Here is a 27,650-nt window from a genome sequence, read left to right on the forward strand (position 1 = left end):
TATATGTATATATATATAGGAGTATTACTCAGCAATCAAAAAGAATGAAATGTTGCCATTTTCAACTATGTGGATGGAACCAGAGTGTATTCTGCTAAGTGAAATCAATCAGAGAAACACAAATATCATATGACTTCATTCATATGAGGATGTTAAGATACAAAACAGATTGATATAAGAGAACGGAAGCAAAAATAATATAAAAACAGGGAGGGGGACAAAACATAAGAGACTCTTAAATACAGAGAACAAACTGAGGATTGCTGGAGGGCTTGTGGGTGGGGGGATGGGCTAAATCACAGAATCTACTCTTGAAATCATTATTGCACTATATGCTAACTAACTTGGATGTATAATAAATAAACAAATAAAAAAAAAAGTCCTCTCAAATGTTTATTCATTTGTTCTGTCTTATACAGTATTCCTAAAATCTGGTTCCTGAAAACTAATTTATTTATTTATTTATTTTTCAATGTTTTTTTTTTTTTTTTTTAATTTTTTTTTTTTCAACGTTTATTTATTTTTGGGACAGAGAGAGACAGAGCATGAACGGGCGAGGGGCAGAGAGAGAGGGAGACACAGAATCGGAAACAGGCTCCAGGCTCTGAGCCATCAGCCCAGAGCCCGACGCGGGGCTCGAACTCAGGGACCGCGAGATCGTGACCTGGCTGAAGTCGGACGCTTAACCGACTGTGCCACCCAGGCGCCCCCTGAAAACTAATTTAAACAACATAATTATCAAATAGAAAAGTCACAGTAACATTTTCGAATTATTCCATTAAAAAAAATTAAAATTGGGGTGCCTGGCTGACTCAGTCGGTTAAGCATCCGACTTCGGCTCAGGTCATGATCTCATGGTTAGTGAGTTCAAGCCCCACGTCGGGCTCTGTGTTGACAGTATGGATCCTAAAGTCTGCTTCGAGTTCTGTGTCTCCCTAGCTCTCTGTCCCTCCCCCACTCACACTCTGTCTCTGTCTCTCTCTCAAAAACAAATAAACGTTTAAAAAAATTTTTAATTTTTTTTTCAACGTTTATTTATTTTTGGGACAGAGAGAGACAGAGCATGAACGGGGGAGGGGCAGAGAGAGAGGGAGACACAGAATCGGAAATAGGCTCCAGGTTCTGAGCCATCAGCCCAGAGCCTGACGTGGGGCTCGAACTCATGGACCGCGAGATCGTGACCTGGCTGAAGTCGGACGCTTAACCGACTGCGCCACCCAGGCGCCCCAAAAATTTTTAAAGCAAAATATCAATTCCAGTCTTAACTGTTTAAATGTGGTAATTTCCTATCACCTGATAGGATTGCCAATCCTTACTGCCCCTGAGCAAATATATTTTTATATATATTTTTATATATCTAAAAATTTATTTTAAATTTCAAAATCATTCCTTATGTTGGCATTTATACTTCATTTTTATACTAATGTTTCATTTTAAGGTATTGTAATGGTAAGGGTAAACATAATTTGGAAATTATAGACAGAAACTAAAAATATGAATTAAATGAGTTCTGAGTGCCAATAAGTGAAAGAATTGTAAATGAAATCCAAATGAGTCTTTAAAAATCTCCAAAAAGTCATCTCTGTTAATGTTAGAGTTCATTATATGCTATCCATATATACCAACTGGGCACTGTGGGAGATGGCTGGCCTACTGTTTAAGTATCAAGTCAGGGCCACTATCTCTGGCACGAAGGAGGACTGTCTGCTCAGGACCAGGAAGGAGGGTAGGGACAATGATTCTCAGCCTTTCCTCAATTCTACTAAAGTTTGTCCCTTGCACTGTTTACAAAGCATATGTTTTCATCCTACATCTGCTATCCTTTTGTAGTCCACCAGTTTTTTTCTTTTATGGAAGGGCCTCAAAATTCAGATCAGGAGTACTATCAGTTCTGTTGTAACTGATATGTGGAATACATTCCATGTAAATGTGGAAAAGTGTGTTCTCCAACGTGATTCATATGTTAGGGAACACTTTGAATATCAGTCACATAAATTCCACATTTTTTATGCATGCTCTTGTCTGTGATCCTGTCCTGTTTGTGTGCACAGGATTACATCAATCATACAATTGCACAACCTCAAACATCTGTCAGCTACGTTAGTTCACTGCCTGTTTTATGCAACACACCCATTCACATGTAGTGATACAACTTTCCATCTAATTTCAGATTCCCGTACTTCCAAAACTTCCCAAAACTCACAACTTAAAACCGTCCCAATGTCCACTTCCACTATACAAACTGTGGGTCTTTTTCCAAGGCAAAGTGTATCTGCAGTATTTTTGTGTTTCCTAACCATTTAACAGTAAAATTGTGCAACCACTTTTATTAGTTTCCTATCTTTGTTTTTAGGTGTCACTAATGAAGTTTTTGAGGGGTCTTCCAATGAAGTTCTTTTCCACAAAAGCCCCTGATTTCCATTGCCTGATTTTGCACAGTGATGTGATTTTTAGGAACATACATGTTGTGTTATAGCAAAATTGATTGGACCACTTAGTTCCAAACTAACATACATCTATGCTGCAAAAAGTGCATTTTGAAGCTTTAACAGAAAAGATGCCATTTTAAAAATCCTTGCCAGAGATTTTTATGCTCGTCATGAATGAAAAGAAGTAGTGGAAAGGTATAATGTTACATAAATTTGTGTTTCTAGTGGAATCCTTATAAAGCAGGGATAAAATTCAGGTCTTGATATAAGACATTCTTAAGATCACAGAACAAACTATTTCCCATCGTGTCTTTGAATTCTCTGTGGCATAGCAGAAGTCCTAACTTTAACAAATGTGATGCCCAGTATTTACCTACTCATACTTCCTGGCTTCTCTGAGGTTTTATTTTTTTTTTTAAAGATTTTATTTTATGTTTTAAAAGATTATTTATTTATTTTGGGAGTGGGGAACAGGCAGAGGCAGAGAGAGAGAGAGAGAGAGAGAGAGAGAGACACACAGAGAGAGAGAGAGAGAGAATCCCAAGCAGGTTCTGCACTGTCAGCACAGAGCCTAAAGCAGGGTTCAATTTCATGAACCATGAGATCATGACCTAAGTTGAAATCAAGAGTTGGATGCTTAAGTGCCTGAGTGAACCCCTTAAAGATTTTATTTTTTAGTGATCTCTATGCTCAACATAGGGGCCCTAACCTGCAACCCCCCGAGATCAAGAGTCAGCATGCTCCATCCACACTGACTGAGCCAAGCAGCAGCCCTTGTCTGTGCTGGTTTAATGTCTAAGTCTAGACAGTGGATCTCAACTGGGAGTGATTTTATTTCCCAGGGGACATTTGGAAATGTCTGGTAATATTTTTGAATGTCACAAGTGGGACTGGTATCTAGTGGGTAGAGTCCAGGATGCTGCTAAATGTCTTACAATGCACAGGCAAGATTTCCACAGGAAAAAAGTATGGAGCCCAAAATGCCAATAGTGTGAGGTTATGTAAGCCTATGCTAGACCATCATAGCCCTCTAACAATTAACTCTGCTGAATACGCCACATTTACTATTTCTTTGTGTTTCTGTATTTCTCTAGAGACAACAGAGGCAGCAGGAAATAACAGCAATTGAGAGCACAGGTTCTGTTATCAGGCCACCTAGGCTTAAATCCCAGCTCCCTGACTCATTAGCTAGGTATCTAAATTACTTTAACTTTCCATGCCTCAGTTTCCTTAGCTTAGTACCAGTAACTGTATCAAGGTTGGTTTTTTTTTTCAGAGTTGCTCTAGGCACTGGGGATAGCAGTGAACAAAACATAAAAATCTTTGCCCTCATGAAACTTACTTTATAGTGGAGACGTTTATGAGGATTAAAAGAGCGAGCGGTATAAACATGGCCTGGGACAGAGTAAGTCCTCCATAACTGTTGGCTTATATTTATTGTGAACAACAGGACTTTCAGCATGTCACTGTCATTAAATTACTGGTCAGTCAACTGTTTATGTTAAAAGTTTAAATTGTACCCACCTAGTAGCCCCCTCTCACCCATGGTTTTCTGCTTTCTGTGTTTCAGTTACCCATGGGTCAACTGCAGTGATGACCCTTTTGACCTATCCCCAGAAGGCCACTGGTAGCCTCATGCTGTGCATTAATACCTGTGTCATTCTACTCACTTCATCTCATCACATAGGCATTTTATCATCTCACATCATCAAAAGAACAAGGGTGAGTACAGAACAAAATATTTTGAGATCATATTCATATGACTTTTACTACAGTAGACTATAGTTGTTCTATTTTATTATTATAGTTGTTAATCTCTTACTGTGCCTAATTTATAAATTAAGCTTTACCATAGGTATGCATGTATAGGAAAAAACATAGTATATATAGGATTTGGTACTATTTGTGCAATCAGGCATCCACTGCTGGGGGTAGGGGGTGTCTTAGAATGTATCCTCTGCAGATAAGGGACTACTGTACTCAGTATTTACTGTAAAAGAATAAAGTTGTAATCTCTCTTGGTTTTCATGCTTCTGGTAAAGATACCTGCCCCTAATATGTCAAAAAGACAGAGGAGAAAAGTAATTCTAATACAAAAATTCCAAAGAAAGATTAGCTGTGGTTTTATGCTAGCAAAGGCAGGATGTGAGAAGATTCTTAAATAGTGACAAGCAACACTTAAAAAAGAAAAAAAATGGATTCAGCTATTCTGGAGAGTTCACGACCAAAGAAAATAGGGCATATTCACTAGCTTAATCTGAGGATCATGCTCTATTACGAGTCCAGATAAAAAGGTTGAATCAATTCCATTTTCAGGAAAATATCAAGAAATTGACAAACAGCAACACAAATTACTTGTTTTCTGGCATTATGCCTTCTTCACTATTTATTACCAGACATGTAATCATTTACTAAACTAGAAGACCAAATGCAAGACCTGCTTATTTAGAGCCTCTATGGAAATACTTCGTTCAATAATAATTTAGTTTTAAAAGATCTTAAGATGAATAAATCAGTGTGTGTAAAACATTGTGTCTCTATCAGATTATATAAATAACAAATTAAAAAAGACATGTCTGCTGGAGATGGAATATACTTACTACTCTACCTTATTTCTTTTCAAATCTTGTATTTATGAACCAAATAATGCATCATGTAGGTAACTGTACTAGAAAATCTGGGTGAAGCTGTACCATTTTAAGCAGTACTGAGCTTTCTAGCAGCCTACATGAACAGGGAAAGCTGATAAACTACATTACTCCTTATAGCCTCGTTGTGAAAACAGAGCAATTCACTGGGTTTGAGTCAACTCTCAGTGACAGGTGCTTTTATATTAGAATAATTTCAACTACATGGCAGCACACTGAAGATAGGAGAAGCTGGTATTGTGTCCCTTTCCAGGGTCATTGGAGCAAGGCATTTTGTGTTCAGTCCACATTGCTAGTCTTCCCTCAGCAGAACACTTTTAAGGGAAGGTGCCAATGACATTGCTAAAGAAATACCTCCCTCCATGCACTAAGTACATGCATAAAATGCACAAAATTGCACATTTCATATACAAACCCCAAGAGGGGTTTAGAAAGACAGAGGGGAAAAAAAGATTTAAAAATCAGTTGCTATTGGGTTGTAAAAGTTCTTTATATATTTTGGGTATTAATTCCTTATCAAATATATGATTTGCAAATATTTCCTCTCACCTGGTAGACTGCCATTTTTTAAAATTTTTATTTATTTGTTTTTTGAGATATAGAGTGCTTAGGGGAAGTGGGGGCGGAGATTGAGAAAGAGAGAGAGAGAGGGGGGAGAGAGAGGGGGGAGGGAGGGAGGGAGGGAGGGAGGGGGAGAGAGAGAGAGAGAGAGAGAGAATGAGAATATGAATCCTAAGCAGGCTCTGCATCATCAGCTCAGAGCCTGATGCGGGACTCAAACCCACAAACTGTGAGATTGTGACCTGAGCTGAAACCAGAAATCAGATGCTTGACTGTCTGAGCCACCCAGGCACCCCTGTTATATTGCTTTTTCATTTTGTTGTGCAAATGCTTCTTAGTTTGATTTAGTCCCGCAATTTTTGCTTTTGTTGCCAGAATTTTTTTTTAATGTTTTCGCCAACTAACAGCAATGTTCTGGATATTTAATTAGTATTGCAATTTTCTCCTATGGGAATACTTATTTGTGTGTGTGTGTGTATGAGTTTCAACGCTTTTGTATCATGCATAATTTCAATGACTGCTTAATACATAAAATCCATTGTTTTTTAAGAAATAAATATCAAAACTGCTATTAACATTGCCAATAACAACCAATATAATTCTTCTGAGTAATAATACATTAGACAAATATACATACACTGAGTAATAATACATTAGACAAAGTAAGCTTTAGTAGTGTTTTATATGTGTAACTGTGGCAATACAGTGAAAATTTATCTACTGTGCATAAAAAATATGTGGTTTAAAAAAATTTTTTTTCAATGTTTTTATTTATTTTTGGGACAGAGAGAGACAGAGCATGAACGGGGGAGGGGCAGAGAGAGAGGGAGACACAGGATCAGAAACAGGCTCCAGGCTCTGAGCCATCAGCCCAGAGCCTGACGCGGGGCTCGAACTCCCGGACCGCGAGATCGTGACCTGGCTGAAGCCGGACGCTTAACCGACTGCGCCACCCAGGCGCCCCAAAAAATATGTGGTTTTAGAAAACTATTCCACAGAAGAGATTTTGGTTGTCTCTTACTAAACTCAGATGCAAACCCGTTTATATGATTTGTTCTGAATCATGTGTTTCCCTTATGGGGAAGAAAGAAGGATTTAATTTAGTATAAGAAAAACAGGGTATCATAGAGGTTTGGCAACGAAGCCAGTATCATCACTTGGATTTTTACAAGGGCTCAACGCATAAAAGGTGCCACATATTCACAATGTTGTTAGAAGGGAGCAAGGTGGAAGAGGTGTGGGAACTACGGAGGCTATTTATTTCCCAAATTAGTCTGAAAGCTGTAGAGCAAACAGCTCATATGTGTATTTATGACTCTTTTGTTTTTAGTATCCTTCTAACACAAAATGGAGTATTGTACATTCTCAATTTGTCCTTGGTTTCAGTATACTATTAGACAATAACACTCTCCAGATTATTCTAAAATTGAAGAGCTTTTATCGCTAGAAATCATACAGCCTTATCACTTTGAGACTCAAAGAGTCTCAAATTAGGTTCTGAAAACATGTTTGTAGTTGTGACTTAGTTATTAAATTTGTTCTAAGGTAGTTCAGAGAAATTTTAAAAATACTGTTACATGTTAAGTTTGTTAATGTTTTATACACATAACTATTTTATTTTTCTTTTAATAAAAAGGAGAAAATGTTATGTCGAAATCTGACTACCACAATGACTATGTCTGCAATTTATTTTTAAAATGAAAATATGTTGGCATGGAAAACTGTGCCCACAGTTAAAGGCAATGTTTTAAGAACAAGAGAAAAACACTATAAGTGCCCTGCCTTTTCTTGAGACTCAATTCTTGAACCTTATGTGAAGAGATAACCACTGAGTTAGCAGTCTAAAAGAGTGTAATTTTTTTTTTTTTTTTTTTTTGCAAAACATGAAAAGTATATGTTTCCTTTCCCCGCATTTCTTCTAAATGCCATTTGCCTTTAACTTAAGAACTAACTGCTTCCAGACATCCTGCTCAAACCTCAGTGATTCATTTACCCACCATCTCCTTAAGGTCTTAACTCTTTCTCTCCTTTCTCCTCTCATCATTTAGCAAATGGATCATCTCCCATTTCTGGGGGGTTAAAAAGAAAGGATTTCTTAGGTGCGAGTACCTCATTGATCCTCACTCTCAGCAAAAAGTATCAAAATTATCACCTTGATCATCACCACCACTTGAGCAGGACAGCGAGTGCTGCTCACACACTCAGCTGTCATACCTGTGCTTAAAATGTGACTATCGATCCTCACATAGACCCTCTGAGGTTACTATCTTCACTTTACAAAATGCATACACTGAGGCTCACAGGATTCACAAAGCTGTCAGAAGTCACACAGTGACAAGGCGAGGAAGAGGCAGCCCCAAGGCCTGAGCTGTGTCCTTTTCAGATCCCCAACTTTCTTTTTTTAAAAAAAAATTTTTTTTTTTCAACGTTTATTTATTTTTGGGAGAGAGAGAGACAGAGCATGAACGGGCGAGGGGCAGAGAGAGGGAGACACAGAATCGGAAACAGGCTCCAGGCTCCAGGCTCCGAGCCATCAGCCCGGAGCCTGACGCGGGGCTCGAACTCACGGACCGCGAGATCGTGACCTGGCTGAAGTCGGACGCCCAACCGACTGCGCCACCCAGGCGCCCCCAGATCCCCAACTTTCAATAGCTGCCCCTGCCTTGAATCTTATCTCAGCCAATGAGACTTTTCAGTTCTGCCCTCCATCTTCTGCGTTTCTGCCCAATGGTACTAAAACACAACACAACATAACACAACACTGTACTTTCCTCAGAGGTCCTTCCCTTTTTCCACAGACCAGTGACACACAGCCTCCTTCACTGCTCGTCTCGTCTCCTTCTGCCTCACTGCCTGGCATCACCCCAAGACCACATCTATCTGAAGCAGAATAATGAAACCTTCCCAGTTCCAATTTAATTTTAGATTCCCTATCTCTTTTCCATCTTCCTATTCTCTAAGGCTTCAGAATCACTTTCCAGTCTTAGATGCTCAGATAAAATTATCACAGCATAATCATAAACACTGCCCCACATTCCCAATTACAGGTACCAAAGAATTTAAGTACAAATAACTGTAAAGCATGGGTTTACAAAAGCACCCAACAGGAACTGAGTATCTTGTTTTTCCCAGTAGGAAAATATGAACATGGTGTAATGCTGTAAGTATAAATATGAAAACATTATTATAGACTAGGAACAATAAAGACAAAAAATTAAAAATATTAGGCTCACATACAAATTCATTTGTTTTACTTCTGGGTTATTTGTAGGTAATTTCTAACCCAGCTTTTCAACAAAACCTTAAATAACACCAACATGTTCATTTACAATCTATAAATACTTTTTAACAGAGTTAAATAATTTCGGAAGTAACATCAAGAATAATTCAATTAACTCCATGCTAGTTACAGACAAAATGTGTCTATCACACTAATAATTGCTACATATCCTGAGTGTTATGGCACCATTACCTTTTAGAACACTTGATACAAAACACTTGAATTACAAAACACATTATAGGCAAAAATACCTAAAATAATTTAGGTAATTCTTTCACTTGTAAGTCATCTGAGTGACTCTTAAGGAGCTTTTAAATGGCAAGGTTAAATGGCACTTAATGGTGAGAACAGAAATAGGATTCTTCAAATATACGCACTAATCCACCAAAGTAATTTCCTGTCAAACATTCAAGAATCAGGTGACATTTCTGGCTGTCACCCACACATCACCCTAGAGAACACACAACTAAAGACATCTCCATCACTGCCCTTGTTTAGGCTCTTATCTCCCCAAGAGTCTTTTAACAACATTCAAATTCACCTCATTTTAACTAGGCTCTCTCCTATTTAGAGCATCCTCCTCACTGAGCCTTAAATTCTTTTTTGAACTAAAACCCAAACAACAATAATAAACCCTATGCAATAGGACTTTTAAAAGAAAAAAGTACTTGGTAGCACAAATACACATTACCTGGACCTAACTAAGTTCTCACTAAATAGCAGCTAAACTTGAATGTTCTAGGAGAGATTTCTTGAAAAGTAAAATGATGTCACTTCCTTGCTTTACAAAGTTGCTGGCTCTCTGCTCTTTTTTCTTCTTTTGAAAAATGTTTATTTCTGAGAGAGACAGAGAGAGTGCGCGTGCACATGTGCGGGAGAGTGCATGCAGGGGTGGGGCAGTGAGAAAGAGGGAGACAGGATCTGAGGCAGACTCTGTGCTGACAGCAGAGAGCCCTACATAGGGCTTGAACCCATGAACTGTGAGATCATGACCTGCACTGAAGCCACACACTTATCTGAGCCACCCAGGAGTTCCTCTCTGCTCTGTCTTAAATACAAAGTACAATGGTTTGTATAGGACTATAATTTAATGAATGAGGAACCTGATAATTTGACCTGAGGTTAAAGTTTACTGTTGAATGACCTATGCAAAAAGCAACTGTAATACCACACATAGGAACATAAAATGATCATAGGGTATATTAAAGTAGTTTAATTTTGTAAAAAAATTTTTGAATATTTATTTTTGAGAGAGAGAGAGAGAGAGAAAAAGCATGAGCAGGGGAGGGGCAGAGAGAGAGGGAGACAGAATTTGAAGCAGGTTCTGGGCTCTGAGCTGTCAGCACAGAGCCAGAAGCAGGGCTTGAACTTACAAACTGGGAGATCACAGACCACAAGATCATGACCTGAGCCAAAGTGAGACACTTAACCGACTGAGCCACCCAGGTGCCCCTATAGTTTAAAAGAATACTTATTTGAAAAATTAGAGTCACCTGTATAAAAAAGTTTTATTTACATAAGTCTAATGGAGTTTTAAAATAAAACTAAGCAGAACTCCAACTCAGAAACATTTCAGTAGTCAGAATATTCTTGGGGTGCCCTGTGTGGCTCAGTCAGCTAGGCATCTGACTCTTGATCTTGACTCAGGTCAGATCTCCCGGTTCACGAGACTGAGCCCCATGTTGGGCTCAGCGCTGACACTGCGACAGTGTGGAGCCCGCTTGGGTATTTTCTCTCTCTCTCCTCTCTGCTCCTCCCCTGCTCTCATGTGTTCTCTCTCTCTCAAAATAAATAAACTTTTTTTTTTTTTTTTACCATTTTATTTTTTTGAGAGAGACAGAGTGTGAGTGGGGGAGGGGTAAAGAGAGAGGCAGACACAGAATCCGAAGCAGGGTGCAGGCTCCAAGCTGTCAGCACAGAGCCCGATGCAGGGCCTGAACTCATGAACTGTGAGATCATGACCTAAGCCGAAGTTAGATGCTTAACCTACTGAGCCACCCAGGAGCTCCAATAAACTTAAAAAAAAAAGAATATTCTTAGCATTTAAATGCAATGATGTGGCATTCAATGCCATACTCAATATATATTAACATAGAATTGCATTAATTCAGACAACTCTACTACTTGCTAATGAATGCTAATTACTAATGTTTTATTGTAACATGCATTAAATAGAAGTTTACTACCTTTGGTAAGGAAGCAAACAACAAATTAGAAAAAGTTGAATTTAAGCACTATTTCTTCTATGTGTGGTCATATACCACTTTAAAAAGTTAATCTAACTCTAACCTACACATAAAGAACCACATGATTTCAAAAAAGATCCAGTTATTTTACTGTAGGTGAAGCATTCTTCCCAATAGTCAAACTGACAGAATAGCTCAATTCAAACAGAAAAAAAAATCAGTAATTACTGAATTTTACTCTTCTTCACTGCAGTGTTTCATCATTTTAATACTGCAAGAGCTTTATCTGAGCAATCACCTCAAGAACAAAAAGGTAGTTACTACTACCAAGTCAAATGATACTTCTATGAAACAAAGATTTTATAAACAACAACAAAAGGTAGCTTTTTTTCCAAAATGGCTGTATTTTTGTGTAACTTGAATACTTCATTCAATATGACACAGGCACTGGTGACACAGCCTTAATGATAATATAAATAAAGAAACAGGAAGAGTAATATAACCATAATCAAAATATAAAGGGGAGACCAATTAGGGATTGATCTTGCTTAGAAGGGAAAGAGCAGGAAAGATGTCACAGAAATGGGTGCCATTTGAACTGAGCTTCAGGATCAGCAAGAGTAGTCAGTCAGATGTGGTGAGAGTGCAGCACATACTGAAAAGAGGGGATACAGAAATGGGGCAGAAAATCCTGGCTTTGAGTAACAACACACTTACACATAAAACATTTGGCATATAAGTTTTGAAGCAATGTATTTTCTCTACTCCTAGGAGCAAATATATTTTTTATAACTCTGAAAAGGTTCAACGCACTTGTGACGCACGCAGCACTTAATTAAGGCTCCATTTAGTCAACAAATCATTATCCCTGAGTACTGAGAAATTTCTCACGTACAGATGAGGTGGGATAGAAATCTGACTCAGAATAGCAGGGGTAAGGCTCACTTCCTACAATAGAGATAGATACAATAAGTAGAGCCACCAATGAAATCCAGTGGCCACTGCTGGCTATGGACTTGGCAGGTACTGTACTCCTGAGATACAGTTCCTTCTAACAGAGTACAGGTCATGGTATCCTATTAGTTGGTTTGCTAACTAGTAGGTTTGCATTATCAGAGTGAAAATGAAATCTCTCCAATACAAGGATCAAGGGGGTCTCCTCATTCATTTAACTTGCTTAATCAATTCATTTACTCATAGTCAAATATTTATTAGGCATCGATTATGCGCAAGATTTTGTACCGTATGCCCTAGAGAACAAAAATGCAGTTTAAGACTATTAGTAACTTCAAGAATATGATTTCATCTGAGTTTTACTATGCTAAATTTCAAACTTAAAGAATGGCGCAATTATATTTTTCCATCAGGCTTCAATACTGATGGAAAGAGTTCCTTAAAGCATACCTATTCATTAGAAAACAGACAAGTACTTTATTCTCTACTGCTTTAGATTTCAGTAAAACTTTTATGTCAGTTTCAGGTTATTTCCTCCTGCAGTTCTGCTCATCTTCCCCTGACCCCTCCTTTTTGGCCAGATTTAATTTCCTGTTCATACAAAGAAGTTTAAGTAACTTCCCTTCAACTTTAGTAGCATTTAGGCCAATGACCTCTGATGTCATAACGCCTCAAAAACATCTTTGTTTAATATGTATACTGAATATATTATAATTCATTGTGACTACTGTAACTTTCTGATTAAGTTTAAAATACAGGCTATTTTAAAAACATGTTAAAATATTTTAAGTGGATTCAAGATAAAATTTTAAAGGGAATAAAAATATTCATGAGTGCTCCATATACTTAAATTTTCTGGCTTTGGGCAGAACTTTCAGCTTCCAGCTGAAAATCTTGCAACTCAAGGGAAAAACTGTGAATCGTGAATTAAGGCCGTCAAATCAAATAAAATGAACTTGAGACCCTACTTCTGTATTTCTCTGCCTCCAAATATAGAAGTATAATGTACTAGGAGTCATGTATGAGGCAGTTATTGCAAATTCCTCAAGTCTGGTATTTTTGCACATTCACAAATAAAAAGATGACGTAGATAATTTCCTTTCAATACTTACGTAATTCACACAAAAATGTGTACAAGGAGTCTTATTCTTTGTTTCAGTAAATTGATGTGAAAATATTTAAAATATTAAGAATTTCCATATTGCTCTTGCTTCAACTAGACTTAAAAAGCAGATGGTGCCTGTTCTTTAAGAGTAAACTTTATTTGAAAATTCTTCTAAAAAAACCTTGAAATCACAAGGCTGCTACTAAACCCGCATAAAAAGAATTATACCAGAAATGGCAAAATGTAAAAAAGTAAAAGACTTTAAAGGCTTCAGTTTTTACTATATAAATAGCATGATATTAAAATATTATTCATCTCCTCACAGTGGAGAAGAGAATTATAAGCAAAATAGCTACAGACAAAAAAAGTCTTGCCCAACCTAATCTACTCCTTAAATTAATGGTTTCAAAACAAGTAAATCAATATACATAGTGAAATTCAAAGAAGCATGAATATTGTTAGTAAGAAATAAATCTTTAAAGACATGTTGCCCAGCCTTTATAGCCAATTGCAGTAATAACTTTATTTCTTTAAATGCCAAAATACTGTCTATAATAATTTCCTACCATTATATTGCTTTCAAATTTTAGGTTAATGAAGATTCCTGTTTCGAATCACATTACTGAAACACACCAAATAATTAAAAACTTAAATAAATAGAAGCAGCTTCAACCAACTGTTAATTAGTTTAAGCTAGTATTAATATACATGCTAATAAAAACATTATGTAATGAATACTGTTAACATCTCCACAGGAATTTCTGAGAATTGTTCATTTAGTTCTCTTTAAGGAACAAAAAAATATATACAAGCTTCTCTTCCAAGTAAGTTAAAAAATAGACAAGATAAATTTAAAAATTTTAATGAAAATCATTGAGCTTTAAAGCAACATGCAACTACTACACGTTTATGTAGTTTAAAGTTAAGGACAGACTAAGAGGAAGATTACATTTTAAAATACCCAAGTCATTTGAAAACCTAATGATGTACAGTATTTACATTGTTACAAAAATACAACACTTTGGTTATAGAAATATTTATGTCAATTTTTTACACTAGGCACTGTGCCTGGCACTAGGGCTACAAAGATTATTTACCACAGGATTGTGAGCGGAGAAAAAAGTCCTAACTAATGCTCATTTAGCCATGACTTATTTATTATTAATACATAAAAGTAACAAGAAATACTCACCAGCCTTCATCAAAATCACATTTGTGAACAGACATTCAACTATAGGCAAAAAGGATACTGGAATAAAAATCAGACTCCACGCCTTTTGTCTTTGAGCTGCTCCCAAATGAACACTGTAGGGACGAAGCACTAAGGAAATGCACTGTGGCTGTCAGGCTGGTCTGCCACTCTGCAAGTCTGACACCAGACTGACGTCACGCACCAACATGTCAAATGCAGCCACAAATTCAGGCAGCTTCTCCAGGAGGAATCTGTTGTGATTATGCATGCCTTCCAGCCATAAGAGTGAAATATGATTTCAATTCTCTTTAAAGTTGGCATACATCATAGGGTAAAATATCAGCATATACGGTTACAAACAGCTCTTGAAGAAAACATGCCGTGAGTAATTTTAAATAACCTTAGCTCAAAATAAATAGACATTTCCTGTTAAAACTGTAAGCATACCAATTTAAACGACTCCTCTAAAAACATTTTTTGTTGTTGTTTCCAAAGTTGATACATACTTATTTCAAAAATTCAAGCAATAAAAAGGCATAAAGAAAGCTAAAATTACCTGGTGTTCCACTACCCAAAAATGATAATAGCTGCTTAGATTTATTGATCATTTACTATGTCAATCACTTTATAAACTCATCTGAGCCTCATAACCCAACAATAGAATTTCTTCATTTTACTAAAGAACGTGAGACCCAGAATAGTTATGGAACAGTGCTATTAGGCGACAGAGCAGGACTCAAACCCAGATAGAGTGTCTCTACTGCCTATGTATTTGATCACTAATATCTAGCAGTCAAGATACCAATTGTTTAAATTCTGGTAGACCAGAGTTTGTATATGTATACAGATTTCAATATAAGAAAATCAAACTACATATGTTATTTGCAACCTACTTTTTTCATTCAACAATATGCCACGGACAGTTTCCCATGTCAATAAATATACTCTTAACTCTTCCTTTTTTGATGGCTGCCCATCATAATTATGTAAACCTGATTCCTACAGAACACTTTATTATTAATTTTTTATTATTATAAACAGTAATATTAACTGTCCAGACATCTTCGTGTTTTCTTGTGTTTAGCTACACAGGATAATTCTTAGAAGTGGGGCAAACAGGTCAAACTATGTGCGTACTTTCAACATTTACATGTTTCGTCCTCCAAAAAGGGGTAACAATATGTATTTGTATTTCAATGCATTAGGTTTGTCCTTTCCCCACAAACTGGCTATTGACAATTACTTTTCTTCTTTCCGAACCTAATAGAATATACAAACAATCACACAGTTCTAATTGTGTGTACATGCTTGTGTTTTAACTGCAAGTGAGGTCAAGTCTTTTCTTTGTATGCCCATCCTCACAGGAGGCGGTCCAGCTTCATGGTCACAAGCACCTGGCCATGGAGTCAGAGACAGTAGTCAAGCTCTTTTTCTGGGCACAGGCAAATTACTTTGCTTCTCCATGCTTCCATTCCCTTATATAGAAAATACAGATAACAATTTAATCTTCATGGGATTTTTGTGAGAATTATATGAGGAAAATCGTCCCAAGCGACTAGAACAGTGCTTACCACAAAATAAGTGTTTAATTGTTATCTCATATTTAATGACCGACCATATTTGTTCTGCATTTCATACCCTTCGCCCAAAATGAGGATTTCTTAACGGAGTACATGAACACACCATTTTAAAAAACATGTTGTAAATACCTTGTTAGAGTGCTAATGACATAAAAATGTTCAGTGACCTTAGTTGTGAGTTGTCTTACAACTAAATCTAGAGTGTAACGTAACTGGCGCTGAAAACACTCCTTTCATATGAAACTGCTACAGCAAAAATTAAAAATAACATCTCAAGTTGAGAAAACAAAATTGTTTCATCATGTAGCTTGAAATATAGACAAGCAAGCCAACACAGTTTGCTATAACCAGAAGGGTTTGCATATGTTTTAGAAAAGTAGTGATTCACGATCTTTCCCATTTTTTCAAAGTGAAGGTTTTGCTGGTCTCAATTAAATTTAAATTTTTCACACAAAGAAAGAAAACAAAACCCATTCTTGAAAACATCAAAGTCAACCACTTTTCTCACAGTTCTGAAAAGTTCTATAGCCCCTTTTAAATGACACAAATAGTAACAACCTATAAACAAAAAATATATGGAGATTGAAATGTATTAAACTTATAGTCCTACTCCCAAACCAAACAACGTATTATTATTATATAATAAAGCCTTCAACTATTCTCATTATCAGGCTACTTATAACGAAACATCTCTAAAAATACTGAGAAGAAAGTTTTATATTATTCTAGCAAATTTGGTTTAGATGTATTCATTGTTGTATATGCTATAAAATTATCCTATGCAATGGCAAACATTTCTGTAATATGTTTGTAGAATCACAGTGGCATGGTGGTTCTGCATATGGCTGCCAGGGGGAAAACAACAATAATGCAGCAGCAGAGATCTGTCAAGATTCTGGAAGATTAACAGGAATACTGAGAACTAACAAATCGACCAAGTGTTTGGTTTATGGAGTTGCCAGCACCCTGTGCAATTTCTCTAGAACCTGGGAGGCTTGGCTTCCCCCTGCCCCAATCACAGCTTACAGAAGGACTTCCACAGGGATAAAGAGGGAAAAAGGTCCCTCCTCTTAAGGCCATAACAGCGTGGAACTGACAGTTTAATAGGGAAAAGAGAGCTGTAAACAGATCATTATACCATAACCTGATTTGCAGAGCACAGAAGAGGAAGTGGCTAAATGCCTGGGGGAATCTGGAAAAGGCTTAACAAAGTAAATGACAGCTGGCCAAACTATTTCAAGAGGAGATTTCAGTTAGCGGTAGCAGTAGTTGTAAAAGTACAAATTTAAGATTAATCTAAATTTTACACTGGTGCCTAATTAACAGAGAAACTATTCATTTAAGGGGAAAAAATGCATACCAAAAAGGCAATTCTCCCAAATGCCTTATAAGATTCTGTCCTGCTTTTCCTAAATGTCAGTGATATCTAGTTTGGTTTTCTCAATTCTGCTCAAACCACATTTTAGAAATTTTAGAAGCTGAAGCAGACTGTGGATATATGTCCCACTACTATGTCAGAGCTAATAAACTTCTTTAAATCAGTAGGAAATCCTAAATCTCAATTGATCCTGACTCCCTTTTCATGTATCTCTATGCTATAGGGCATGACTCATAAAAAGCTACAGAAGAAAGTCCAACAAGAGTCTCCAAAACATTCGCCACCAAATAATGTGTTTCAGTATATTCTTTAGGGATGTTTGTGATAATGACTAAAGATTCAATTGTGAGGACTCTTAATTTTTTCATTTAACTTCATTAAACTTCATTAAAACTCTTGACTACTCACTTCTTGGAAATGTCACCCTTTATCTTAACTTATGTAACCTGGTTCCCAGCTGATGTGAGAACAAAGGCAAAAGAAAAAAATTAAATTTCCTTACAACTTACAGACCACTGACAAGTCCTTGAGACAGGCAGAGTGACCTTACTCCAGGAACTCAACTGCCTTGATGTCAATACTTTGCTAAGGGCAAAGGTAACCTTGGCTTAACATTAGCCCGACCTCCAGGATCCTGTAAGTCTCTTTTAACATATAATAATTTCTTTGGAAACTTCCTTTATCTCTAACCACCCCCGCACCCCCCCCCCCCGCAACCTCCCGCCCCAAGATAATGTTAGCAATCATCCTCCAAGCAAATGCCCATTTATATACATCTGAAGGATCTCATGATTAGACAGTAGCAAATGACGATTTCCTCTAAGGTCCTGGAAACCTTACTTCCAAATTCCTTAGGGATTTAACGCTATTCCTAACTCCCTCCCAACTTGAACGTATATACTTGAAAGTTTATAATCTGCCACCCCTCACAACCCCAGTGCACCTCTTTCTGCCCCTTGGGTCCTGTCCCCGTGCTTTAATAAAACCACACTTTTTGCAAAGATGCCTCAAGAATTCTTTCTTGACCGTTCGCTTTCGAACCCCAACGTTTTCTTATCACCAGCCTTCACTGTGCAAAACAAGCTTAATTCCAAACGACTCAAACCAGCACAAAACTGTCTCCATAATTTGGTGCCAATTTACTCATCACTAAGACCCAAAGGAGAAGTCCTCTTAATGGGTGAGAAACAAATCTACTAATCTCTTTTGCACATACTAATAGTGCTAAGTAACAGAAAGTACTCTAATGTTCTATCAGTTGATTACTGATTTTTATCTCTTAGGTCAGTAATATAAATCTTTCAGATCAGAAAAATACTAGGACATTGAGAAGGCCACAAATACTTGTTTCTGATGTGTGTTTTTTCCAACACCACTAAGCATTTAACTCAATTCTGACACCGTGTACCTGGAGACATGTTAGAACACACAGGTTAAGGGCTCTGTCCCACAAGACTGCCTCCACTTTAGGTAACAATCTTTATTTTGTTTATTTATTTATTTTGAGAGAAAGAGAGAGTGTGAGTGGGGAGAGGGGTCGAGGGAGAGGGGGAGAGAATCTTAAGCAGGCTGCACAGAGCCCAACGTGGGGCTGGATATCTCATGACCTGAGGAGAAATCAAGAGTCAGATGCTTAACTAACTGAGCCATCCAGGTGCCCCTAGATAACAATTTTTTTTTTTTTAAGTTTTATTTATTTTGAGAGAGAGAGATAAGGAGCAAGTGGGGGAGGAGCAGAGAGAGAAAGACCAGAATCCTCAATGTGGGGCTCAAACTGACAAACCGTGAGATCATGACCTGAGCTGAAGTGGGATGCTTAACCGACTGAGCCACCCAGGCGCCCCCCAAATATATTTCTTACATATATCACAGTATTCATAAGCAGTTACAAAAAAGTAAAGTAAGAATACCAACAGCCTCCTTTTGCTTTCTCCCAAATTTGCAAACTCACTTATCTTGGCACTATACCATATCTTCATGACTTAAAGAGAAACACCAAAGTGCACTAATTAGAAAAGTACATTAAAATTCGCAAATACGAGGATCTCTCTCAAATATCTTTATTAGCTTCTGTTAAAAGGCAGTAATCAGGTAGAGAGTGAATCAAACTCACAGAAATTAAACACTAAACCCAAAGACAGCCTGACAGAGATCCCAGGCCAACAACTTCTTCTAAACACTAAGTTATCATCATTGAACACTGTGAAAATCAGTAATGGGAATCCTGACTAAAATGGAGTCAGGAGGTTTTGGCACTGGGCACTATGTCCTACTGTTACTAAACCATCTATCATTGCTGCTAACTCAGGATTTGAATGGGTAAGCCCTTGTGCACTGTGTGGCCAACTGCTCTGTTCCGGGGATCCTGAGGAGGCTGAACATACTGAAAGCATAGTTCCTGGCTGGGTTTGCCAACACTGTTGTCGAACAAACTCAGACAAACCCATTACAAGAGAAGGCAACAGCTCATAAGATGAGCGTTTGAAAAAGAGAAAGGGAGAAATTTATTTTAGATGCTGGCAGCCAGGGAAGGCGGCAGGCTCAAGCCTTAACAACCACCTCTGCTGGCAATATGGACACCTAGATCTTTATAAGGAGAGGTTGGGAGCAGGGGTACATGCAAGAGAGTAGGCAGGGAACCTGTGATCATGGGTGAGAGGCGGCGAGGTCAGTGTGTTCTGCCCATGATCATGGGCAGGGAAAGGGTTGGGCTGAGTGTGGTTTTCTAGGCATTCTGCTGCTATCAGAGCTTTTCTGGCCTGGTGGCTGTAATGCTGTGGTCACTGCAAAATGTCTTCGTCAATGCCTCAAGACAGTGTGACAAAAACAGAACAATAAGAAAAAAGAACAATGGGTTTCAGAGCATGAGTTGTGAAGTTGCCTTGTCTATTTCTGGTTTCACCTGTTAGGGTCAATAGTTTAAGCAAGAGGGCTCCCTGACACTAACACTCCTGGTCAACTGCATACCCAACAGAAACAGATGGACTTGGCCTTGCAAGTAGACACTACTCTACTACTTCAGTGGAGGAAGAGAGGCTTTCTTTAGCTCCCTCCACTAACCCCAACAGCTCAACCAATGAAAAGCTACTATACTTCCTACTCCTAGGTTGTTCCAATGGACTTTAGTTTATAACACTCTTCCCAACAAAGCGTACCTCTCCTTTGTTGCCTGGTTTTTCTGCAGCTTGTTTGTCCTAGATTGCAATTTTTTTTAAATTCCAAAATAAACCCATTTTTTTTTTTACTGGTAAAATAACTGGCAGCTTTTATTTTTAAGGTTAACAACACTGACATTAGCAGTTTTAGATATTCTCAACTTACTACCCAAGAAAAGGCCAAGCGTTGTTCTATGTTACCATCTTGGTTTTCTATTAGAGCTAAAATTTCACAACACAGCAAATTCGGAAAAAGTGGAAGAGCCAAATGATTTAAGAATCAAATTAATCCATAAACACCTGCTTAGGAAGGGACCAATTATAATGAAAGTCCTTTGTACCACTAGGATCTTCTTCTCCAGGGAGTGATAGCTATTAAAATATACTTGCTAACAGGACTCAGCCTTCTAATTTGAAAATGTCCAGTTCTTAGGTCATCAATTAACAAGTTTGGTCCTTGAAAGCCAGTTTAATAAGATGATGACTTAGCCATTTTATACTCCCTTTTATTTCATCTAATCCTTTCTAAATTCTTTCCACTTTTTGCGTGAGATTGATAGCCACAGTTCCTCCTTCTGAACTGTCATAACTTGTGTACCTCATCAGTTTATAGGTTTTAGGTCCAGCTCAAATGTTGCATCCTGAGAAGTTTCCCTCAATCTCCCTCACTAGGATAGCGCCAGTACTATCTGGGAAAATTAGCATAACCAGTAAAATATTCAATCATGCATATTTACATCTCAAAGAATCTACCAATAGGGATGTATATAAACTATTTTGCACAATAAACAGAAAGTGTATACCCATGGAGAGCAGACTGACTCTAGTAAGTTCATTTATATAAGCAAATACAAACCAAAGTGAAAGAATTTAAAAGGCAACAATGATAGGGCCATTAAAACTGATTATCTTTCTTCCCTTTTCCTATTATCACGTGACATATCAACTTCTCAGCTAAAAGTGAGATGTCTGGTTATATTTATATCTCCTTTGAATATGTGAACTCATCTCTGAAGACAATTTCACTTGATAGGAAAAAAAAAACTGGATTTTGAGTGGTGAATTTAATGGGCTCTGGAATCTTTAACTACATTTTCACCTTAACCATTACAATTCTAGAAAAATTCCAAGTCAAAGTATATGTGTGCAAGAAACAAATGATGCTAACTTTCAATTTAGTAATTTTGTACTTAAGTGTGCAATGGTAACTAATAGGAAATTGGAAGTACTTGTGTTTTATGAAAAATAATCTGAAATTCTAGCACAATAAAGAAATTCAGACTTAGGAACATGTTGATGACTATGAAATAATAAATCAACAACCAAGTTATAGGAGCAAGAAAATAAATGTAAATTTAGCTAAGCTCTAGCTTCCTTGCCTAGGTTCTATTTCAACTCTGGATGAATACACATTTTTGAATGATAGTTTGTAACTTATATTCTATCTACATATCTATTGATTTTCATTCTGAAAGAAATTTTAAAATCTAACTGGTTTTCTACAGAGCCTGATTTACTAACAAAGCATCTATTATCCAAGTAACTAAGTAAGTCAATTCTACACTTGAACCATCTGCTTAGAAGACAGTCTGTTTTTGATGCAAGAATAAAATCAAACATATGACAGTGTTACCAGTTTCATTATCATAAAAAAATAGTCTCAAAGAAACTATAAGGGTTTTGTGAAAATAGAGGAAATTTCATTTAAAATGTCAGGAAGCCCTGAAGGGGGAGCTCTCATGCACTACCACTCACATCCCCAATAGGAGGAAGCTTACTTAAAAAAATTTTCTTTTAATGTTTTATTTATTGTGGCTTAGAAATTTTCCTTTTAATGTTTTATTTATTTTTGAGAGAGAGACAGAGTGTGAGTGGGGAGGGGTAGAGAGAGAGGAAGACACAGCATCTGAAGTAGAATTCAGGCTCTTAGCTGTTAGCACAGAGCCCGATGCAGGGATTGAACCCACAAACAGTGAGATCATGACCTCAGCCAAAGTCAGGCTTACCTGACTGAGCCACCCAAGTGCCCGGGAAGAAGCTGACTTTACATGCCCCAGCAGTACAAAGAATTTCTCCTTGCCCATCAACAGCTCAGCCAATGAGAGACTGCCACACTCAGCCAGTGAGAAGTTGTCACCACCCAGAACTCTTCAGCCCCTCCTGGCTGCCTCCTTTCTTTCATAAAAGCAAGCCCTTCTCTGTTCTCCACACTCGCCTATGGTTTGCCATACTCAGCTTGTCCTGAATTATAATCTTCTGCTACTCCCGAATAAACTCATTTTGCTGGTAAAATAGCTGGCTCTTTTGTTTTTTGTTTTTTTACAGTCAACAGCTGCTTTTGTGTGTTGGCTTGACTTCCCAATAAGAAACTCATGCTTACTCTCTTGAAAGAAGGCAAGAAAATGTGCACGTTTTTTAGAAGTTTTACTACCATGGAACATGACAGAATACATTGTGGAGACTCATGATCCAGACATAGCCTTGGGAACTAAGAGATACTTTTATATCTACAACTAACTCAATGAAAGTAACTGACTTCCTTAGTTGTCCCTTTGTCAGGAGATTACATTGAAAAAGGACTTTACCTCCATTTTGACCTCAGTCTGTACTTTCTAACTGATTAAGTTCTTCTTATCTTTGAACTCCGGCACAAGACCCAATGTGCAAAGCATCTTGTGATGGGAACTGAAACCACCCCCTCAAGCATTAACTGCCCTGACAACCAACAAGACCCCACATGACTGATCTGAAGACCATGGTCGACTTGACCTTTACTGCCCAGCTGTGTATGTACCCACTGACCTTTGTTCCATACTTTCCATATATAAACTGAGAAGTATTTTCAGCACTTCAGAGGCAGTCTTTGAGACATCAGTGCACTGTCTTCCTGGTGTTGGCCTCATTGAAATAAATTCCTCTCCTGTTTCACCACCATAGGTCTCTGTCCCTTTGGATTTTGTCAGTGGCAAATGGCCAAACCTGCTTTATTTGGGGCCCCTGGAGCCAGGTGCTCTTCCTGCACCCTTGAGCCCCAGTTACAACATAACAAACACAATCAGGTGGTCTTATGGCAACAACCCCAACCACGACCATTTGCTTATCAAGGGCAAGTTTTATTGAGGTGTGAGCATTTCCCCTTAAGACCAAAAACAAAACTGGTTTTAACTTGCCAAACTTCTACACTTACATTTCAGGCACAAGAGAGATAATTTCTTTTTATCTCTCTGTTTATCTATCCATCTATCTTAAGAAAGACAGAGTGTGCGTAAGCAGGAGGGGCAGATGAGGAAAGAGAATCTTAAGCAGGCTCCAACATGGAGCCTGACATGGGGCTCAATCCCATGACCCTGGGATCATGACCTGAGCTGAAATCAAGAGTCAGACACTCAACTGTCTGAGCCACCCAGATGCCCAAATTTGTTTTTAAATCTCATTTGTACAAATTCCTTGGCCCACAAGATTTTTCTTTTAGATGAAAATTTTTCTTTTAGATGAAAATACTTTATTTTGGAAGTTTACTGGAAATGTTACACATTTGCTATCTAGTGTTAAAGAGAAAAATCAAGCAAACAAACCTGGGTTGAGATTTAATCTCCTTGGCTACTGTTAATACATTTTTAAATTCAGTCAACAAATATTTATTGAGGATAGTGTTTCTTTTGTAGAAACACTAGATCCTGTGAGAAAATTAAAAAAAGAAATGAAATGTCCAAACTAGTTATGGGTAAATAAGTACATAATTAAAATACAAGTAAGAATATGAGATGCTATAACATAAATGAATTCTGGAACCAGAAAGCCTAACGCGCAATTTTGGATCAGGCCTTAGGAAAACTACTGTACTTCTACGTGCCTCAGTTATCTCTAAAATGGGTATAACAATAGTATCTTCTTCATAGAATTTTTTTTTTTTCCTTCAACGTTTATTTATTTTTGGGACAGAGAGAGACAGAGCATGAACGGGCGAGGGGCAGAGAGAGAGGGAGACACAATCGGAAACAGGCTCCAGGCTCTGAGCCATCAGCCCAGAGCCCGACGCGGGGCTCGAACTCACGGACCGCGAGATCGTGATCTGGTTGAAGTCGGACGCTTAACCGACTGCGCCACCCAGGCGCCCCTCTTCTTCATAGAATTTTTATGAGGATTAAATGAATTCAAACATTAAAGCCCTTACAACAGTACTTGATACATAATTAGAGTTCATTAAATAAGAACTATTATTGTTCTGAAAGACATGTGGACCAAAAAAGCTGAGGTAAGTGAAATGGCCTGTCAGCATGAACCCAATAAAGATGGGTAGGGTCGGGGCGCCTGGGTGGCGCATTTGGTTAAGCGTCCGACTTCAGCCAGGTCACAATCTTGCGGTCCGTGAGTTCGAGCCCCGCGTCAGGCTCTGGGCTGATGGCTCAGAGCCTGGAGCCTGGTTCTGATTCTGTGTCTCCCTCTCTCTCTGCCCCTCGCCTGTTCATACTCTGTCTCTCTCTGTCCCAAAAATAAATAAACGTTGAAAAAAAAAAAAAGATGGGTAGGATCTGGAAAACATAAATTAGGAAGGTCATGGTGAAAAAATATTGTGGTAAAAATGAGATGACTAGTTTGACTTGGTTATAATGCAGTGGTTTAGAAAGGTAGGTTGGGAACAGGGTTGAAGGTTGTGAACATTAGACAGAATAGCCTGGGTGTCATCTGACAGGCCATGGAGAGCGACTAAAGAGAGAAGGGTTATGACCAAAGGAGATTTACCAGCAAAGTTTTATAAGTGACATAGAGGGCTGGTGAGTTTTCACAAATGCCATTGAGAAACATGATTTTCCTTTACAGCAGTTTTGCTTACATATAAAGTAAGACTTATACTAACAACCTCATCACTACAAATGAAAGCACTAAAGCTGGGATATAAACAGGCTTCCACTATCTGGAAATGAACTGAATGAGTAAGCAAACGAATATGAAAGAAAATGAGATTTGATACTAACTTGAAAACAGGTTTGACTCAGCTCATATTACTGTTTAGATTGTGTTTTTAAACGTTTTTTATTTTGAGATAAAAGAGAGAAAGCGTGTGTGCTCGCAGGGGCATAGACAAAGGGAGAGAGAGAATCCCAAGCAGGCTTTGTGCTAACAGCATGAGCCCGATGTGGAGCTTGAATTCATGAACTGTGAGATCACGACCTGAACCGAATTCAAGAGTTGGATACTTAACCGACTGAGTCACCCAGACGCCTCGGGATTATGAGTAAAAAGTTGCCAATGAACTCAACACGGCCAACCTTTGCCAACTGCTGATGGTACACACTGGTCACTGCCACACACTGCCCACTCTCCCTTTCCTGCTCAGTCTCAGTCAGGGTAGCAACGCATCCAACTAAAGCATTCTGTTTCCGGGCTTCTCTTGCGATTAGGTGTTCATGAGGTGTGCCCACTGAGATATAAAGAAGAATGTCTTATGGAACCCCTGGAAAGGATGCTTAGAGGAAGCTGACTCAGCTAGGAAATACATGCTTTTGCTCTTCTGATCTTTCTCCTTTTGGACATAAGGACAGCCACTGTGGTCCATGAAGTAATCTTGACAAAAGAAGTCTCATGTTAGGATGGTGAAACAGGAAGACAGAAAGGTCTAGGCCCTGATTTCAATCTTAAAAGGCCTGTCTCTGAGATTGCTCTACTTGAGAAGATAAACTACACTGTGTTTAAACCGCTCTCCGGTCACTCTCGTCAGACCCTAACAGATTTCCCAACAAACAGTGCTAGTTACTCGATGTTGTTAGTTGAACTAACTACAACTAAGTTACTGTAACCACAATGTGTCTAAATTCAGGGATGTATGTCACTCGTTCACACTCACTAGACTATTATAAGCAGTCATTCAAGAGAGGGTCCTCCAGGGTGATGAAGCTCTGGGGACGGGGTCTGAGACCTGCTGGCAGACACTGTTCTAGCTCTGGGGAGGAAGCAGGTCTGAGATAATGAGCCAAATAGCAGTGAGAAGCAGCAAACATCCTGCACAGTTAAGGGTCACTGCTTCTAACCCTTACTGCCACTCTCCAGCCCAGCTGCACCCACGCCTTCTATAGTATCAGTATATAAGCCACTTAATTTATCTTTTTGCCTAAAAGTGTGAGTTTGATTTCTTTAAAAAAAAATTTTTTTTTAACATTTATTTATTTTTGAGACAGAGAGAGACAGAGCATGAACAGTGGAGGGTCAGAGAGAGGGAGACACAGAATCTGAAACAGGCTCCAGGCTCTGAGCTATCAGCACAGAGCCCGACGTGGGGCTCGAACTCACAGCCCTCACGGACCGCGAGATCATGACCTGAGCTGAAGTCGGCCGCTTAACCAACTGAGCCACCCAGGCGCCCCATGAATTTGATTTCTATAACAAGAGAGTCTTGAGTAAGACAATATATTCCGGGAAAAGTGGCTTATTAGGTACACAACAGAAAAGGAATAAAACAAAAATTCCCTTTTTTTCAATTATAAAATATTAGAAATTATGTATCTACATAAAGCTGCACTAAATAAATGGTGCAGAGAGAACAAAGAACAAATTCAAGAACAGTACTTTCATGCACATTACATATCCTTGACGGGCAACATTTTAGTATTAATTTAGCTGCTGAAATGTGAAATTCAAGCACTTTCTTACTACCAGCAAATAAAAGTAGCAGTACTTAGAGTTCCAGAGCATTGAGAAATTTAGACATTTGCCCTAGGGTCAGTGGTTACTAAACTCAAAAACTGGCTGCCTCAGAATCATGGGAGAACTGGTTTAAAACGCACATTACTAAGCCAAACCTCAGGAGATTCTGATTCAGCAGGTTTGGTTTGGGCATTATATTCTAAGCCACAAAACTACTTTCAGGCAAAAATAGGCTTGAGTAGCTGATAGGTATATGTGAACAAAACTAGTGAATATTTCTACTTGTTTTTTTCCTCAGATAAACCCCATCTTTATTTATAATTTACATGATGAACTACATAGTTACCTCAAATGTAAATGTGAAGAGTTTAAATGTCTTACCTTTTTTCTACCCATAGAATTCCAGAGTCTCACATGTAAAAACTATAAAGTATAGGAGCAGTTTTTTCACATTTTAACAAAATACTTCTCATCTTTTCTTTGGTAGGAGTTAGGATGCTTTCAGCACCAGAATGCCCAATTAAAAAAACGGCTCAAATA

At 38.1% G+C, this 27,650-nt stretch overlaps 1 protein-coding gene across 15 annotated transcripts in view; it reads right to left on the bottom strand.

The window, feature by feature from the left end:
- The window catches only part of PLEKHA5 (pleckstrin homology domain containing A5), a 244,996-nt gene that overhangs the window by 102,310 nt on the left and 115,036 nt on the right, over positions 1-27,650 (bottom strand). The window contains exon 1 of one of the 15 annotated variants that reach the window (XM_040488761.1): positions 14,356-14,375. The exons of the other annotated variants lie outside the window; for them this stretch is intronic. The gene's annotated coding sequence lies outside the window, so the exon portion shown is untranslated. Of the gene's footprint in view, positions 1-14,355; positions 14,376-27,650 lie in introns of those variants that run through there. 15 annotated transcript variants of the gene reach the window in all.

Source organism: Herpailurus yagouaroundi, unplaced genomic scaffold (genome assembly GCF_014898765.1).
Source record: "Herpailurus yagouaroundi ecotype Mexico unplaced genomic scaffold, PumYag 166, whole genome shotgun sequence".
In the NCBI taxonomy this organism is placed as follows: domain Eukaryota; kingdom Metazoa; phylum Chordata; class Mammalia; order Carnivora; family Felidae; genus Herpailurus; species Herpailurus yagouaroundi.